Source organism: Ornithodoros turicata, chromosome 6 (genome assembly GCF_037126465.1).
Source record: "Ornithodoros turicata isolate Travis chromosome 6, ASM3712646v1, whole genome shotgun sequence".
NCBI lineage: Eukaryota > Metazoa > Arthropoda > Arachnida > Ixodida > Argasidae > Ornithodoros > Ornithodoros turicata.
In genome coordinates this window covers 18,219,659-18,236,932 of record NC_088206.1, presented here as the reverse complement: position 1 = coordinate 18,236,932, position 17,274 = coordinate 18,219,659, and the positions used below count along the sequence as shown (strand labels likewise).

Sequence of the window (17,274 nt, the reverse complement as noted above, 5' to 3'; positions counted from 1 at the left end):
TCTTATCCAGGAAAATGGAGGAGCGAGTTTTCAGGTTCAGCAGTTTAGGGGCTGAGTGGTTCCGAGACGGAAAAGGACGCCATCTTCCTTCCTCCTCGTCAAAGTACACAATACGGGTTTTATTGGATTTTGTATCTGTAGCCGACGTTACATTTCCTCTTCATAAAAGTCTCTTTTCGTGAGAACTGGGAAGTGCGGGTGAAAAACTGGGCCACCTGCTCTTCCTTTAGCTTAGGGATTGTGTATGCGGTGTCAATGTTTTATTTACCGCTGTACGGGCTTGTACTTTACGGGACACGGTTGTCTAAAATCAGCACGCCGTGGTTTATCTCATCTCAAATCTCCAGGTGTTGCGAGACTATTTCTTTTGAGTAACAAACACGTGCACTACATGGTCCACCTTCAAATCCAATATGGACAGAACACTTTCGAGCGCAACCGAGGTAATATGGGACGGCGAAGTACTGGAAGGCGATTTTAGCTAACCGTGTCCCCAACAGTACGTATTTTGAGCGCCGTACTCAAAATGCTGTGTTTTCAATACCTTTTGTTAGTATGTTAGTATCTTATCCAGCACTTTTATCGAGAGTATTCCCGAACCGTACTCTATGGACTCTCCCCCCCTCTCTCTCTCACAAAATTGCTTGGTCCATGGCCACATCCGGCCCACCAACGCTCTGTCCTCAAAGCTCTCTTCAACTTTCTAGATACCATAGGACTTGGATCCTTATTGTGAAGGGGCTCATTATTTCATTCCCCGCATCACCACCAGCAATGCGGTAGACTACCGACCCTGGCGATGAAACTCCCCATTCATCGTCTCCTAATAAAGTTGTTATTTTTATCGAGAGGTGTTTGTACTCTTATTTGGATACTTTACTCTAACTACTTTTCGTTCATGTGTTTGTCTCCGTACCATGTTCAGATTCACAACAAGGTTGTCAGACAAACAAGACAAAATGACATCAAAGTAAGAAAACCGGGCATGTTGGTGTTGATCTTGCATGATGAACTAGCACTGGGAACGAGATACACTCTTAAAAATGAGCTTCACCGCATAGCACGCTCCTAGGATGGGAGCTGCCGGCGCCAGTGGGCCTTCAAACATGGCGGCCGGTTGCCGCATCTCTCTCCCACGAGCCCATCTCCTATGCGCGATCCAGCCTTTATACATAGAGATCAGTGGGAATATCTTGCTACACAGCCACAAGATATTCCGTAGCAGACGACAGGAAAACACGCTGACGGTGTCGTCTGCTAAGTGTCGTCCGCTAAATGCGCTGTACGCCACTTCCGATATTCCGCACCGTGTGAATGCTCAAGATAACACGGGACGGTCGGCTCTGTGAGCAGTGTTTTCGCTTTTTCTTCCACTAGAATATTCCGTGAAGACGTCGCTCGTTGAATACACGGATATACGATGAGAAGAAGAAGAAGACACTCGTTTAGCAAAATGAAATAGCTCGTAGCACTATTTGGAGAGTTGGCCGCTTGGACAAACCTTGGCAATATCCCGAGCAGCACAATATCTTGGTCAAATATTGACCGGCCCAATACCCGTCCACCATTGGGCCAAGTTGTTGCGTTGCTTGGGTACGGTGAGGTATAAGAAGCCCAAAACGAAAGTTATACGCGTCACCTATACGAATGACCCCCTAACATCTAACCGAAACTCATTATTGTGTGTAAGATACACCAGTCGAAGTCCAACTATTGCACATTTTCTTGAGCTGCCGGGGAATCTTCGGGGCACGGCACATTTTTGCGTCTACTAAAAGTAATACAACAAAACTGCATACTATGATGGTCCGAAATTGTTAAAAAGCGGCGAAGTTATATTATCCAAACAAAGTTTCTATATGCGCAGACCCGCAAACACACGAGGCTTTGCAAGCACTATAGGAACTGAAGAAGTTAAGACGGCGTCACCCTTTTTAATTGTCAAAATTTACCGACAAGTGGCTGGACGAACTGGCAATTAATTTTTATGCGTAATTTTAGCGCGTAATACGTCCTCTAACGTGTACGTACACCGCTTAGATGTTTAGATATTTTGTTCATTTCATCTTCATTACAAACTCGGTACTTCATCATCATCATGATCATTTATCGCGAGCAACCTTCGTTAAGTTGAACATTACTGACGTGAACCCCCTCGGCTCCTAGAAACAAATATAGCCTATTTCGTGAAAAAATTGTGACAAAAAAGAAAAAGAAAAGGGAGTTTGCCGCCTGTAGTCTGCATTCTTTACCATCATCATCATCATCTGCTCGTCCAGTGCGCTATCGTGCGCGTCATAGCAAGCGATTACGCTGTGCATAAGCGTGCATATTGGTCGATCACTCAAGGCTGCTCATTCATCATGTTTGTCAGTGGTCAACTCACTGATTGGACGTCCTTGAGCACCGCGCCTGTCCTATACCAATCTTATATGGTCGCTGCACAGCGGAATGTCCCGATAAATAACAAAAAAGAAAGGCAGCTCTAGCGACACGAAGGCGCGGTGGCTGCCTACACGAGGCATTCCCATCTTTGCCATCTCGCAGTTCCTCGGAAGGACATTATTAACAGTGCGTTGATTAAACATGGGATTTGTTTTGTGCAGGTGAGATACATCTGATTGGAGAACTGGTTTTTGCACGCCAATTCCTCTAAGGAGCCATGACTAAGTTCGGGTGACACGGCATTGAAACCAGCTCGCCACCTCCAACCATGAAACAGCGTGTGTAGGCCAGGGATCGCAACCAGTTCACCGGTTCCGTTCAGGTGCAGTTCCGAAGTAGTAAAAGCAGAAGTTCAAAGCGGTTGACACTGTCGATTAGCTGTAAGCAGAAGTGGCTTTGACAGCGTTAAAGTGCGTGAATATTGAAGCCTCTGTGGTTTAAGAGCAATTTACGACGGCATGCGGTAAGGGATTGGTTCATACGGTTGAAAAACCTAGCTAACATATGAGCAGGAAGATATGTCAACATATATATATCAAGATATGTCAACAGGAACATATTGCGAATATAATAGCACGCTGAAGGTCGATCATTGCATGGAATGATACCGTTATTGCTCCCGATAGCGTGAGGCGTACACTCTTAGAAATGAACTTCACCGCATAGCACGCTCCTAACCAACCATAATCTCGAATGATATCGTTATCTGCCCTGGTTTGCTGAAAACGGGAGGCGTACGCCTTTTTTGTGACAATTATGAACAGCATAAGTGTCACAAAAAAGGCGCACGCCTCCCGTTTTCAACAAATCAGGGCAGATAACGCTATCATTCGAGATTATGGTTGGTTAGGAGCGTGCTATGCGGTGAAGTTCATTTTTAAGAGTGTACGCCTTTTTGTGACCGGCAGTCGGTATCGTTACATCACCACCGCCTTTTTGTGACACTTAATAATAGCAAGCCTGAATCGTCACTATCACCATACACGTGTCACAAAAAGATGTGCGCCTCCCGCTTCAACATGTCAGGGGAAAGAACGAAGAAATTCGGGATGATGGGTTGGCTAAGGATCGTGTTATGCGGTAAAGCTCTGGTTCCACAATGTATAGCACGCACATGGGAGCGGGACTTATATTTGAAATGGCGGAATGGTGGATAGTCTTTAAGTGAGAAACTTGCTCGTGGGACCGCTATTCACGAACTGCTCCAGAGAACGAATCTTGCAATTATGACAAGATAGGCCAGCAACAGCAAATGGGCGATAATTACCAAGAAAAGGGAGGAAAGAAGCGATGGAAGATTAAATGCAGGAACTCCCGCAGGCGAAACCACTTTAATGCATCACGGAAAGTAAAGTAACAGACTTTTATTTGTTTCTCTCGTTCTAATCTTTTAAGAAACGATACGCAATGATGGGCTCTAAAAACAATATTGCGAGGAAAGAAGCTTTTGGGGTAACATTTAATGGCGGATAACTAGAACAACTGTTCGGATGACGATGACTATGACAACTGTTCGGATGCGCATGTCACGAGCGTCACGAATGAATCTTCTTCCCTTTTCTTACAAGTATATTATTGCTAAGTTACTTTGAACGACGGAAGAATGCACATGCTCTATGATAGATATCGATCCATAGAGAAGCACAGTAGCAGACTTAATTACTCTCAGTTTCCATACACCAAGAAAAGGAACGAGTCTGCAGTTGAAAGTGTTTTAAAGATACGCTACGAGATGGCTGCGATCATTCACTCAACTTCAAAAAGCAAATAGGTGAGTGGAGCTCTGCGGTGTACTTCCTCACTCTCCATGATCTCTACTATGCAAGGCGAGGGTCAATATCGATAACATTTATGAATAGCATCTCGGCGGGCGCGTGGCCGAAACTGAGCCGTCCGTACACTCTAAAAACATAACTTCACCGCATAGCACGCTGTGTGCCAACCGTTGCCACGAATGATAGGGTTATCGCTTCTGATTCGAAGAGTGAGGGGGCCGTACGCCTTTTTCTATCAATTTGGATATATGATAATTGCCACAGAAAGCAGTACGCCCCTCTCTCTCTTCGAATCGGAAGCGATATATCACTCGTGGCACTGGTTGGCGCACAGCGTGCTATGCGGTGAAGTTAAGTTTTTAGAGTGTACACTCTTAACAATGAACTTCACCACATAGCACGCTCCTAGCCAACCATCATCTCGAATTATATCGTTATCTACCCTGATTTGTGGAAAACGGGAGGAGTACGCCTTTTTTGTGACACTTGTGCTGTTCATAATTATCGCAAAAAAGGCGCACGCCTCCAGTTTTCAACAAATCAGGGCAGATAACGATATCATTTGAGATGATCGTTGGCTAGGAGCGTGCAATGCGGTGAAGTTCATTTTTAAGAGTGTAGGGCTATACTCCCGCGCGTCTCCCGTTAACTTTTTTTCTTTCGAAGTCACAGATTTGTGGCAATATATCTCACGAATCTAGACATATGCGTAGCTGTACACTCTTAAAAAAGAACTTCACCGCATAGCACGCTCCTTGCCAACCGTCATCTCGAATGATATCATTATCTGACCTGATTTGTTGAAAACTAGAGGCGTACGCCTTTTTTTGAGACAATTATGAACAGCGTAAGTGTCACAAAAAAAAAGGCGTACGACTCCCGTTTTCAACAATCAGGGCATATAACGATATCATTCGGGATTATGGTTGGCTAGCTATGCGGTGAAGTTCATTCTTAAGAGTGTAGGCAAATCTGGGACGTTTTCGGTATCCGAAATGAGAGTATCCCGACCGCACAAATTTCGCGTGACGGCCTCACGGATTTTGCTCCGGCTACAGAACTTCACCACATGAGACGGCGAAGGCCAATGACTGTATACGCGGAAAGACACCGTTATCTCTCCTGATTTTGAGGAAAGCACGGGGCGTACGGCCCTTTTGTGACAATTAACACGTACAGCATAAGTGTCACAAAACGGCGTACGCTTCCAGGATTCAACAAATCATGGGAGAGAACCATGGCACGCGGGATGACGGTTTGCAACACTCTTAAAAATGAACTTCACCACGCTCCTAGCCAACCACCATCCCGAGTGACATCGTTCTTCCCTGTTATTTTGCTAAATACGGGGGGCGTACGCCATTTTTGTGGCATTATGCAGTTCATAATTCCCACACAAATGGCGTACGCCCCTCGTTTTCACCAAATCATGAGAGAGAACGTTGTCGTGATGGTTGGATAGGAGCGTGCTATGTGGTGAATACCTGTCTGTTTTAATAGGTGCCCTGCCACATCTCGCTTCGTGCAATATACCTGTGCTCAGCTCGAGCAATACGGTCTTAGCTGCAATGTCGAGTAAGAAGAACCGTGGAATTCTCATCGGCAAAATGAACTCATGTAATTGTTTTATGCGTGACGGGAAATTACGTACCAGAGCAGAATATAAACAAAATCATATAGCTTCAAAGTGATGTTTTGTAACCACCCACAAGCGATCGCACGAAGATGGTTACAAAAAAGGAGTGTGCAGGTCATCCCTGTACGCTGCACAGAATGATACCGTTGTCATTCCTGATTTGAGTGGGAGAGCGCGGCGTACGCTTTTGTGCGAACCATTAACATAAATACAAAGTGTGACAAGGTTGGTCAGGTTATATTGCCGATCGAGAATGTTCTTCACCTGTTAAGAGAGAAAATGTTCTTGTACATTAGCGGTCGCCACGAAACTCTTTACAATTCAGAAACCTGCTACTAACTAACCATTAAGTCCAATTAACCCTAGTCAACATCACACGGAAAAGTGAAGTAGAAGAGGAAAACTATCAAGAACTGGACCCTCATCATCAAACATGGCGACTTCTCGAAAGCAGATGATGTCGGGTCGTCCGCTAATCGCTTCTATGCCGCCGCAGGTTTTTAACCATTTCCCCGTCGTTCCTTTTTCTTTCTGCCAAAACAAGTTTTCGTTCGCCCAGACCAGTGACCTGACTTGAACGAGTGAAGCGGCCGAAAAAGGAAAGAGTGTTGGCAACCTTCCCTGCTCCTCGGCGGTCGTCTGCTACGAATGTCGTCTGTTCTGGGGCCAGGTGAATCGACGCCGGAAGGGAAGATGGAAATGTATACAAACAGGAGCAGCAGGTATAACAGCTGCAGATGGTCTCTCAAGCAGGGCTATCGCTGTGTTCGAAAGAGGGTGAGGAGGACGTTGGCTATGTTGCGTCGCCCCAAAACCGTCTGTCGCATTCTGCAATTGAAGCTTCGATGCGTTATTTATTTCGTTGCTTTGCCTCGCGCGTGGGTGTGACTGTATGTATCGGGCGTCTGCTTAGTTGGTGCTCTTATGCTGCAGCGGAAGAAGAACTAGATAGACGGAGGAAGGGAGGGAGGGCAGAGCAGGAGAAAGAATTGCAGTTTCTTCTCTATATATGTACACCTGCATGTACCTCTAACGCTGCGAAGCGTCGTTCTCTGTTATATGTGATGTACTACTGCGGGATCAAGACTTTTGCAACACCACACGTAATGACTACGGCGCACAGGCATCATCATGCCACATGTGGGCATCGTTATGTACTTGTCCACAGAGTGATGTAGTTCATTCAGTAGTTGTGTACTCGACAAGTACACACATTTTCGGTACCCAATTCGGACGCGAGGTGCATGAAACGTCAATTATCCTCTTGACACACAGCCTGCGAAGCTTATGTAGGCCTGTCATGGGTGGGATGAAAATAACATGGCGGCTACACGACAAATTGATTGAGACATTAGCCATAACATTAGGAAACGTTAGTTTAGACCAAATGAGCACAAACAAAACAAAGTGAGCGCTACTTCATATTCTGACCCGCATTAATATATCACATATACATGCTCTACACGTGTTTATATCCGCTACACGTGCTGCATGTGTATCCAGTCTGGTTATACAATTAACTATTCGATTCAATTTTATAACAATTCGTTTTATTTCCTTTGACTTTGTATATATCCGCTTCGTATTCGCTCCACACTCTAAAAACAGAACTTCACCGCATGGCACACTGTACACCAACCGTTGCCACGAATGATAGGGTTATCGCTTTTGATTCGAAGAGAGAAGGGGGCATACGCCTTTTGTGGAAATTTGTGGATATATAAAAATTCCCATAAAAATGCGTACGCCTCCCTCAGTCTTCCAATCACAAGCGATAACCCTTCATTCGCGGCAATGGTTGGCGCACAGTGTGCTATGCGGTGAAGTTCTGTTTTTAGAGTGCAGCTTTAAAATAATTATGCGCACGTGTCTACTTATATGAACTCTTGCTGTAAAATATACAGCATGCATATACGTACCCACTTTTCATGTATGTGCTACTTCCATCGCTTTGAGGTGTGCGAAAGAAAAGAAAATGAATTCAATATAACACTACGGGCACAGTGTTTTGGTGTGATTGGGTGTTTTGGTGTCATTGGCTTTTTTTTTCTTCTGTTTTTCACAAATCAAACCTTGACGACTCAATAATGGTAATGGGACGATCAAATCACCTGTCTGTAAGTGCAGTAACGAAAATCTGGCTCGCTATGCAGCTTAATGAACACTTATTTTGAAAGTAACGTCCTAAATCACCCCCATAATATTACAGCGATATGACAGTGAATATGACCGGGATTAGTGTTGACCGCAAACGTGTTTCCGATTACAACACAGAGTAGTTCTGGTAACACGAACACGTAAGGTAGGGATGTATTTCTACGTGGCAGTTTGTTTGTAACATATTCGTGGACGCAGGGCTTTTGTCAAAAAAAAAAAGAAAAAGATAAAAGAACGCTACGTTAGCCCACCATTTGCTTCATTTTCAAGCGTTTGCCTTTCGGCTATCCACTTCCACAGCAGCCGCTTAAAGGCGCATCCAGCACTTGAACTGCTCTCACCGCAATTAATCCCTATACGAAGCATCCTCATGCATAAACGCACTGATCGGTACATACAAGAAAGCTATACGATGTTCTTGACAGGCATATATTTATAGCGTCGCTCCATTTAAGCCCATCAATTAGGACGAAACACTGTACCCCCCGTTACACAAAATTTCCTCCATTTCATGGGACCATCCCGATAGCGTAGTGGAAGCCCTCCAGGAAATAAGAGACGAATTTAAGCGGACAATCTCCTAACCCGGGGCGTTCAAGACGTAACTTTTTCCTGGCGACATTCATTTAATAACACACTCTCTTGCGCGTTGCATAAAACTGCATGCTGCTCCCTCCTTTCTAGGTCTGGGTTAACGCTGCAGAATGGGAGCGGAAAAAACGTCGGCGCACGAACTTGGCTAACGGGCGCCGTAGCGAAGATAACGCGGGACGAGGCTGGTACCCACGGGGAAGGCTTTCTTCACGCGAGTTTTCTTTCAATGACGGTATGCGGGCCTGTGTGTGTCTTTCGCACGCGCGTTTTTCTATTCTTTCTTTCTTTTTAGACAGTGAACGGTTGAGCAGCTTGACAGCAAGTAATGGATGCTTGGGGTTAGGTGCGAAAGTCACCTGAAAGTGGAGGGGTATACTGCTTGCAACACACTCTTAAGAATTAACTTCACCGCATAGCACGCTCCTTGCCAACCATTATCTCGAATGATATCGTTATTTGCGCTGATTTGTTGAAGACGGGAGGCGTACGCCTTTCCTGTGACAATTGTGAACAGCATAAGTGGCACAGAAAAGGCGTACGCCTCCCGTTTTCAACAAATCAGCGCAAATAACGATATCATTCGAGATAATGGTTGGCAAGGAGCGTGCTATGCGGCGCCCTCTCGCCATCACCACCACCACCACCACCATCATTTTTAAGAGTGCACTCTTAAAACGTATACTCTAAAAACTGAACTTCACCGCATAGCACGCTCTGCGCCACTAACCATTGCCACGAATGGTTATCGCTTCTGATTCGAAGAGAGAGGAGGGCGTACGCCTTTTTGTGTCAATTGGATACGTATATGAAAATTGACACAAAAAGGTGTACGCCTCCCGCTCTCCTCGAACCAGAAGCGATAAGCGCATCATTCGTGCGAATGGTTGGCGCAGAGTGTGCTATGCGGTGAAGCTGTGTTTTTAGCGTGGTGGTGGTGGTGGTGCTTCACCGCATAGCACGCTGAAGGCCAATCGTTGCACGGAACGGTGCCGCTTCCAGTTCCGATTTGTGTAAACCGCGAGACGTACGCCTTTTGTACGTGACTTCATTTGTGACACAAGGTGCTGGTGGAAATGCCTGCCGCAGTCGGCCACGCTCAGGTGGGATAACGTCAGGACTATCGCAGGGTGGTCGTGCGTCCTGGGCCGACTTCAAAGGGAACGGTACCGACGTTTGTTTTTGAAGCGTCTGAGGAGTACCCAGACAAAAACACGCAGACAGCACAGCCGGCGGCCGGAAACAAAAGTGTCTCAAGGTGGTGGTGATGGAACTGCTTGCCACAAAAAGGAAGTTACGAAGTGTCCCAAAAAGGTGTAGAACCCTCGTCTTCATAAAGGGACAGAACATGTCATTGGGGATTATGGTTGCCTACAGGAGCGCGTTTTTTTTTATTCCGTGTTAGCGCCGCGAAGCAACTGTGGCTACGAGCGGCGCACAGACGTGAACAGATGGAAAGAGAACAGCGGGAAGGAGTAGGGGACAGCGGGTTAGTACGCGTCCTGGGCAGACTTCAGGGGGTACTGTGCCGATATTCGTCTGGAAAGTCTGCCGGAAAAGTCGGGAAAAACCTCAGACAGCACAGCTGGTGGTAGGATTCGAATCCACCACCTCCCTGGCTACCACCAAGGAGAGGATGTTTCTATACCCACCCGGTCATGCCGCTGGTCAAGAGCGTGTTATGCCGTGAAGTTCTCTTGTACGAGTGTGGAACTTGCTAAGTCTCTTGGCTTCAGCCTTGAGCTTCTCGTAAAAATCCTTCTGTATATAACCACAATACCGCGCAGTTGTTCCGGCTTATTTACCTTACTCTGCTTCAACAACAGCAACACTTTCTTTTAGTTCAATATAGGCATCCTGCGGTGCTACGCGATCTATCGTTCTTCAATGCAACCGTTCCCATGGATACCTCAATACGGTGTACAAGGTTTCAACCATTGTAAGCAATTTATCAACGCGCCTTTGCCTTGATTTCGGGCAGGAAAATAAGCGTGACTTTAACAGGGACAGCTGGCTGTGTATAACGGATAAGCTATCATCTTGATCTTTGTTAACGCTTTGTCTTGATTTTAGCTTGGCCGTTGCACGGGTAGGACAGCGACATGTGTTCTCTTAACTGTTTTTTGTTGTTCTTTTTCTTGTAGCACCTGCAAAAGCAGCACAGTGCACTGAAAGTGCAAGTGCATAGGGTGGACTGGCATTGCAAAGATAAGACATCTATACCAGGCACTCCCATGTACTTGAACTTTCCTTAAATTGTGCTGCTTGGGTACACTTGAACAGCTCCAGAGCACTTTCCATGCATGACAGCGATTCTTAGAATAGCAGCAGGCAATATAAGGTGCCGCATTGTAGTGGATGAGGCAATTAAACATATAGATTGGACAAACACAACACAAGCCTCACAAGGCCCTGTTGCATACTTCAATGAAATAATGGCAGTTGAAGAAAGGCACCAGCAGTGGGATTCGAACCCACGCCCTCTGACTGCCGGTCAGAGATGCTAATAATTCAATATAACTTCAACTTCCATCATTTAATATAAGGTGCAGCCGCATAATCTTTCATGCGAACTAACCCAACTGGGTTTACCTCTATGTCCCCGGAACGCAGTACAATCAGACATGGTGGCACTACAACAACATTGTGATAGTGCGTAGTACTGTAATTGTAATAGATTCTCCTCACCTGAAATAAGATGAACGATGGAAGGGATAGAGGCCGGAGGAACTTCGAAGAAGACGAACAAGTGGAACTTAGGCCATTATTGTCATCTCGGCGCCGCCTGCCAATCATTAGCTCCTTAGTGAATGTCATTAACGACAACAATAAATAAATTAAGTCACGAATTATAAAAATTTGCGCCTAATTTCTAGCTAATTTGTAGCTTACTGCCCACACTGGTCAGTATGCTGTATGATATGTTGAGGCTATCAACAAACACCGCAGGCGCAGTTGTCGTCACTATATATTTTCCGATTTGGAAGTATTTACCATCATCGTCTAAGAATCATCTAATATAAATATGTGTGCGTGGCACTGATTGTGTACAGAAGTACGCGAGGTCCGTAGAGATCGACCTCTCATAAAAAAGAAAATCACTAATCCATGTTCTTTTATTATTATTATTATCATCATCATCAAAGGGTAACGTTTCGAAAATCCTGGGCGCGTTACTGGTGATAATCATCGCTGAAACTTAACAGAGCGTGGTTTCAGATCTTCGTTGGCCGCACGCAAAGTTCGCGAAGACGTTCATAACGCCCAAGGTTTCCTGACGCCGGAGGACGAGGAAACGGGCTGGTTAAAACTTGTCTACTTTTCTTGTTCTTAACTTAATTTTGATTCCCTCTTTTGGCGTTTGTGTGTTTGTGTAGAAAGGCATCGGAACCCTAACGAGTGTTCCGAACCCAAGGACCTTCAACGTAATTTTCATTGCAGTGACGTTCGGACTATTGGCCGAACGTCAGTTGTTTCAAGCACAGAAGCCATTCCGGATATCTGAAGCGTTTTGTACAGGGTTAATTCACCTGATGTCACTCACAGGGGAGCGCTGCAATCGCTAGCGGACATGCCGCCATGATGCAGGTCCTTGAGGTCCTGACGGTCCAGACCTTTACTCTCATTATGCGCCCTTCATTTACAGTTTCTCGTCCTGTGTGAACATTATTTGTATCAAGTATATCACTACTTTTCATGTTTTCAACGACAATATTCTTCTTAATAGCATATGGCAGAGGCCGAAAACCGAAACCCACACCAGGGGCCTTATTCTCGTCGAAGTAATCGACCTCGATTACTTTGTGGGTCATTGGCCGTTACGTGAAGAAAGTGTGAAGAACAGAAATCGATGGCACGCATCCTGAACCGATAGTCGAGCTGTAGATAAAGCATGAAGAGAGCGGGATCAAGTGCTCGACTACTGTAAAAGTCGTTGCTTTCACGTGGAACATATTTTCGCGTTTTGGTGGAGGCCATTGTTGACGCGGGAACTTATATTCGCGAAAAACGCAAGCTAATATTTCTCGGTTACGTCAGTGTATCTACTTCGCGAATACTTAAATCGCGAATTTCTGGCGTTCGCGAAAAACGCGAAAAATCGTTCCGCGCGAAAAAAAAAAGAAAAAAAACTGTTACAGTATTAGTTGAGGGCGCTTGACATTCATCACTTTTCTTCACGCCTTCTTGACGTAACGACCAATGATAGGCGAGACACAAAGTAATCGAGGTCGATTACTTTGACGAGAATAGGGCTCCACAGTGCAAAAATTCCATCGGCTCTTCTTTGCGAAAAGTGTGTCTTCCAACGCTGCAAAGAGCACATAATTCTGCACGTCACCCGACCTCACTTCGGCAGTCAGGACGCCACCCCAGTGAATCACAAAAAAACACATGGAAGGCACCCTTGCCATGCCTCTCGAGGATAGAAATAACGTTATATGCAGCACCCCCATCAACTTTTTTATTCCTCTCCGATTCCACCGTTCCCCTTCTGCTCGGGGCATGTCACGTCTCTGGACTTTTTCTAATGCGTCTTTCAGACAGCTCCCCTTCGCGCTACCCACCAGAGGGCCTCCGGATGATGACGTCATCACCGGACGATTCTCAGCCGTCCGAGATCATATTCGCGAGCTGTGGTGGTGAGAGAAGACGATGAGAAAATTGCCAAACTGCAGGCGGGAACCATCAACGTAATGGGCACCTTCTCTTCAACTTCAGTGTCTATGCTCCGGAAAATAGTCTCAATAGAATGCGATGCGTGATTGCTTCACGCCGGGAGGATTGTGAGAAATTGGGAGACAAAATATTTGGAGGTGCACAATGAATGGACGGTGGCACGATTCGGAAGAGCTCCCTCCTGGAGTGCGGACGCAAATTAATGATTGCGACTGGAAGTCGAAATTGCGAAACGAGTTGCGCCAATCAGGCCTTTTTTTTTCCTCTTATAGACAGCGGTATAAAAAGGGGACTGAACGGCAATGACTTGCCGCGGTTATATTTCATAGACATACCGAAACACGAAAATTATCTGGCCAAAACTAAGCGAACCTCACATATTGCGAGCTTCTTTTCTAATCCGCACTTTTAACACACACACATAAAAAAATGATGATGAGATGGGGCTGATGCCGGTCAGCAGGCTGGGCGCTGTCCCAGTGCAATTGTAGAGAATGAAAGACGATTGGTGAAGATGGCAGTTCAGGTGATCAAAGCATCGTAGAGAAACCGGTTGATGACAGAAACTCCCAAAAGTAACGGTGACCTTGATACATATGAGCGGGACTGGACCACACTCTTAAAAATGAACTTCACCACATAGCACGCCCCAAGCCAACCATCATTCCGAGTGACATTGTTCTCTCACATGATTTGTGTAAAACGGGAGGCGTACGCCTTTTTGTGACATTTCACATTTTTGCATAAGTGTCACAAAAAGGAGTACGCTTCCCGTTTTCAACAAATCAAGGAAGGGAACGATATCACCCGGGATGATGGTTGGCTAGGAGCGTGCTATGTGGTGAAGTTCATTTTTAAGAGTGCAGGGCCCCAGCACCTTGCCGAGGGTAAAAGGGCGGTGGGCGGGGGTAAAGGGCACTTTTAAAACAGTGGTGGCGGTACGCTATTTCTGAGCGGTCTGCGAACTTCACCGCATAACGCACTCCTAGCCAAATAACTCACCCCGAATGGCAACATTCTCTTCCCTGATTCACTGAAAACGGGAGGTGCACGCCTGTTTGTGACAATTGCGCAGTTTTGTTAATTGTCATGCAAAGGCGTACCCCCCGCGATTTCTACAATTCAGGAGTGATAACATAATCATTCTGTGCAATGACTGGACTTCAACGTGTCATGTTGCGAATCCGTAACCCCCCCCCCCCCCCGGTTTTAAGAGACATGTCTTCCAGCACCGTGTGTCGGAGATTTCCAGCTCATGTAAAAATTTTAAAAAATTAAATGAAAACAGATGGTCGAAATCATCCTCAGTCCTACACCTCGCGGCACTTGCAGCATGTCGCCACACACAAATAGGTGGCACAAACAGGCTGACACACCTTACCTTGCCTTATTTTTCTTTTTAATTCCAACTCAATCTATTCCAATTAGAAATGGTTAAAAATTGAGCCGTTTGGTGTAACATTCTAAAACCGACAGAACCCCAGTGGGAGGCCGGGTGTGGACGGTTCTAGGTATATGGAAAAACCGGGTGCGAACAGTGAACAGCTTTCTAATATCCGGTCCAACCCGAACGGAAGGTGTGGTTCTTGACCTTGTTTTATAAGCGGTCTGTTGTGCAATAAAGTTATTGTTTGTCAGTCAGTGTCCGTGTTGTCTCGTCTTTTGTCATTCCCCGGCACTGGGGTTTTGTCGTTTTTAGAATACTTACTCCAATTACCGTTTTATTTTACCATTATTTCTGTCGCGAGAGCGCACCACGAGTATTTAAAATTACTTTACTCTCTATTATGCCTATTGAAACGACGAAGTAAGAAAGGAGCGCGGCTACAATTTTTATTTTCTTTTAATCTCTTTATGGGCGATCAACCTCTCAAGCTCTAAGCAACGCGCTAAAACCTGTTAGTGTCACCACCGGTGCACAGCCCCTGGGAAGGAAAAAAAAAAGAAGGAATAGAGAAGAAGGACAAGAAAAAGTGCTAATAAAGCCTCGTTTCGTCACGCTAGAAGTGCCATCGACCACGTATATGTCGAAGGACAATCTGTGTGACAGCCACGCTGTTCCGCACTACTTGTACGCTCCCGGCATGCTGACTCTCTCACGCAAATTCCCTATAGCTGAATGTTTAGAAAACGCTGTCGTCCGCCTTTCGTGCACCCTAAAAATAGACGGTGGTGATCTTCGTTTTGCCGAAGTTGCCATACTGACGATGACGATGACTATGGTAGATGATAATGAGTAAGGTGAGAAGACTTGGGACGACCTCTGGGTTCGAGACTATCTGAGGCCTGTCCTCACCTTCTCGAGTTGCCACAGCAAAAGATACCCTCACCACCTGATAAGACTCCTTGCCAGCCATAATTCCAAGCAATATCGTTGCCTGCTCTGATTGGTTGAAGATATAGGAGGCGTACGCTTTATATATATATATATATAGCACTTATGCAGTTGTGTTAATTGTCACAAAAAGGCGTTTTGTAGAGCGAAGGCCGAACAGCGAATGTACGGCATGATTGAGGGACCTAACCTACAGGTTACAAGATCAGAATGAACGCGCGCTCTGTGAATGGTGTGAGCGACCTCTGCCATCGTAACAAGGGCACCCGCGTAGCCAAGGTCGTGCTGAAGACTGAGAGGTAGTGGGTTCGAATCCTACAACCGGCTGTGCTATCTCAGATTTTCCCTGGGTTTTCCGAAGACCTTCCAGACGAATGTCGGCCAAGTTCCCTCTGAAGTCGGCCCCGGACACATAATTTCTTCCCGTCCCCCACTCCTTCCTGCTGTCCTCTCTCCATCTGTCCACCGCTCATAGCCACAGTTGCTTCGCGGCTCTAACACGGAATTAAAAAAATAGAAAGCCACGCGAGCCACCTTTTCGCACGCATTGGGGCGCACAGCACATTTCAAGGTTGCCTTACTGCCTATTCTTTCGATTCTGTTTCTCGGCCTCGCTTATCGCTCCAAGCCATAGCTTGACGCACAGCGACGGAATCTTCATGAAAATCGCGAAGAACAAAGTAGAAAGAAGGCTAAACAAGGAGGAGCTGTCTGGTTGTAAACAGATGACCTTCGAAGACTCATAGCCTCATGCGGCACCAACGAATCATTTCCATTTGAATAGGTCAGTAGGAAAGCTGAATTATTTCCAATTCATTGCGCGCAAAAAGTACGCGTAAACCGAGGCTGCAAAACGTATCTTAATCAAAATCATTACGCATTAATGCGTGTGATGACTGTGATCTCGCTTCGAAAAATCTGTCTGAGAGAGTGTCTTCAACAGAAAGCTGGTTTCGCAAACGAGCGAGTCTAGGTTTGGTAAAGGATGCCGACATGCACACAAGTAGTTTCACCACCACCATCACCATCCGTCCTAAGAATGCACTGTGCCTTCCTACAGCCATATTTCTTATCTTACTTTATTTTTCTCTCAACATTGTGCGTCCCATACGCCCTATACAAGTGTGGCCGACCTCGATGAGCAGCTTCACTTTCACCACCACCATACTCTATGCAAGGTTCATGAAGAAGACCGAAAGACACGGACACAGAAGACGACACACGCAAGTTCCGTGTCTCTCGGTCTTCTTCGTGGTTCTACACCAGCTAGCCTGCACCCTTTGGGCCTTTTGGGACACCCTTTGCGCCATTTTGTCATCTGCACCCTTTCCCTTGTTTCTATACAAGGTGTTCATTTTCATCCGTTACAGAGTTTTTTTATTAAAAAAGCTACGAGAGCAGCATAGATGTCGTTCTGTCTTTCTTTTCCTTTTTTTTTTTTTTTTTTGACTTTGTGTGACTCTTCGTATCTGAGTGTTTGCACTGTCAGTGTCTATGTACGTTCATGTGTTCAGAGTTGTTTACGTGGTACGGAGTAGCCGGCTTTCCACGTTGGTAGTGCCAATTTGTTCAATTTTATTTTATTTTATTTTTTTCACTCACTCACTCGTTTTTGCAGTTGAGTTATACGACAGGGCAGACATCCTCTCCAAAAGAGT

The 17,274-nt window shown here is 45.7% G+C and overlaps 1 long non-coding RNA gene across 1 annotated transcript in view; it reads right to left on the bottom strand.

The window, feature by feature from the left end:
- The window catches only part of LOC135397675 (uncharacterized), a 114,077-nt gene that overhangs the window by 76,976 nt on the left and 19,827 nt on the right, over positions 1-17,274 (bottom strand). Inside the window, exon 2 of the long non-coding RNA XR_010423690.1 lies at positions 11,293-11,389. This is a non-coding gene — a long non-coding RNA (uncharacterized LOC135397675). The remainder of the gene's footprint in view (positions 1-11,292; positions 11,390-17,274) is intronic.